Source organism: Oryzias melastigma, linkage group LG11 (genome assembly GCF_002922805.2).
Source record: "Oryzias melastigma strain HK-1 linkage group LG11, ASM292280v2, whole genome shotgun sequence".
Classification (NCBI taxonomy): domain Eukaryota; kingdom Metazoa; phylum Chordata; class Actinopteri; order Beloniformes; family Adrianichthyidae; genus Oryzias; species Oryzias melastigma.
Window position 1 is genome coordinate 11,433,610 of NC_050522.1, and position 2,339 is coordinate 11,435,948.

At 52.0% G+C, this 2,339-nt stretch overlaps 1 protein-coding gene across 1 annotated transcript in view; it reads right to left on the reverse strand.

Annotated features, from left to right (window-relative positions):
* Positions 1-226: 226 nt before the first annotated feature.
* The window catches only part of LOC112163201, a 36,555-nt gene continuing 34,442 nt past the window's right edge, over positions 227-2,339 (reverse strand). The window contains exon 6 of the mRNA XM_024299474.1: positions 227-862. The gene's annotated coding sequence lies outside the window, so the exon portion shown is untranslated. The remainder of the gene's footprint in view (positions 863-2,339) is intronic.

Genomic DNA, 2,339 nt, shown 5'->3' on the forward strand with positions numbered 1-2,339 from the left:
CCGACAGCTGCACAGTACGACACACCGTCAATCCTGGTGTGGCCAGTGTCCAGCCTTTTTGGCTGGCCACGCTTCGTGGAGGTGTACTGCACAGTCTGCCGGCGGACTTTTGTCCCTGCAGGATGGCCCTCCTGTGCAGCTGCTGCTGCTGCTTCTGCTGCTTTCCTCCTCCTGAAGGCGGTCGTCCTCGGCACACGCTCACCAGGAGGGGGCAGAGGCAGTGGTGGAGGAGGCAGAGGAGGCGGTGGTGGTTGTGGAGCTGGAGCCTCATTACCCAGCTGGAGCGGCTGAGCTGGAGGTGCAGGTCTCAATAGTGGGAGAGGGAGCTTCTGCTCTAGCGTCCCGTAGTTGAAGGGCTGTCCCTGTCCCACCTGAACCAAGGACAGCCCTTTAGCTTCAGGGAGAGGCTGCAGGGAGACAGCTGGAGCAGCAGGAAGGAGTCCAACTTCCTGCTGCTCCAGCATAGCCTTCTCCCACTTTTTCTGCCTGGTAGAGAACCTGAGGACACACACATACAAAAAAATGTTGGTACCGTGATGCTGGGATAGATTTTTTTTTTTTTTTTTTTGCAAAACAAAAAACAAGGGCGAAAAGCTGTGACAAAAACGTTAGCCATCTGACAGGGTCCTCTGGTTCAGCTGAAACAGCTGGAGACCGGTCTGAGCCATCAGCCTGGGGCTCCCGAGGACCGCCTCCCTGATGGGCACGTAGTCCCCCAAGACCAGGGACCAACGGGTCTTCAGAACCCCCCCCGGTTCTTGTGGCTGAGGGGTGAAGCCGGCAGAGCTGGCTGCAAATAGCCTCCACCAGGCGGCTGGCGTCAGGCCAGTTTGCAGGGCCGGCGTTCAACCCCAAAAGGCCGCTGGAGTTATGTGGAAGAAAAGAAGAAAATGAAGCAGATTTGTAAGCAGGTAAAAAACGTTTGGAAAGCAAACTTACCGTTGGAGAGACTCCTTCCCCGGACAGGAAGTGCTCTTTCCCTTCGCGGCCTTGAAACGGCCTTTGGGCTGTCTGTCCCGGTGCCTGGAAGGGTAGACGACGCGCTGCCTGTCAGACTCTGGGAGACGTTCCCAGAGCGCAACAATTCGGTCTACCCTGCTGTTGGAGATTGCAGGCAGACTCCTGATCTCCACCAGGGCCTTGGTCAGGCTCAGGACGTGTTGATATCCTGGCTGACCATCAGAACCCTGGACCTCTTCCTGGAACAGAAGCAGGACAGTCGGAAAACGCAAACCAAAGAAAATCTTATAACGAAACACGTTTTCAGAGAGTTTGATACAGGAATGGTGTTGCAGCTTTTACCTCAGAGTCTGAGGAGAGATGCTGATCGGGAGTCTGCGAGGTACCGGGACGGACATCTTCTTCGGGGGCGCAGACCTGTCTGTGTCAGCCGGGCCACCTGACCAGGCTGCTGCGTCAGAGGAGAGGAGGACCGGCCCGGAGATGGTGGGGTCTTCATCCTCCTCGATGCCCTCATCCTGAAGAGCGATGACAGCAGCAGCCTCATCCGGAGCGTCAGGGTCCCCGCTGACACCCTCAAGCACGCTACCTGTCTGCTGGAACAGGTACTCCCCCCAATGAGTTCCCCTCCAGGGAAGAAGGGGAGCTCAGGTCATTTTGGTTGATCGATATGAAGTCAGATCTACACCTCTGGCCTCACTTGTGACTGTTCACCTGTGTACACAGCAGGCTTGGTGAAATCTTTAACCAGATGATGACTGAGCACCCTCTGGCTCTTCTGGTTAAGGGCATGCTTGAGGTGGTCACTGTAGGAGTGCAGAGGCGGCAGATGATCCTCAGCTGCAGGTGGAGGTGCAGCAGCTGCTGCGCGGTCCTCGTTAAACCTCACCAGTCCATCCATCAGGAACGCCTGGAAATATCTGAGTCTCGCAGACTTCCGATCAGCATCTCTCCTCTTATGATCATCTTAGAATCAGTGAGCATCAGCACCTGTTAGGATAACTAATTAACCCATCATAAAATAGTGAAATAACTCTTCCCCAAGCATTTTAATAACATTTCGGAATTTAAAACCAACTATTTCTTGCTAAAATAAAGGAGAATCAGCACTTACGTCCGATGTCTTCATTACACATTCTGACACTCTGAATATTCTGATAGATTTATTTACTTTAGCACCTCGCTTAAACAACAATTTTAGATACACTTTTGCATTTCTTCCAACATCTTACAGTAAATTACCAGTTAGATCCATATAAATACACATTTTTGGCAGATCTCTTTTCTTGTACATTGTTTTGGTTATATTTGCATGTAACTCCTTATTGTTGGGCTTCTTTAACTGATTCAACACTTTTTGCTTCACCCACTTCATTTTC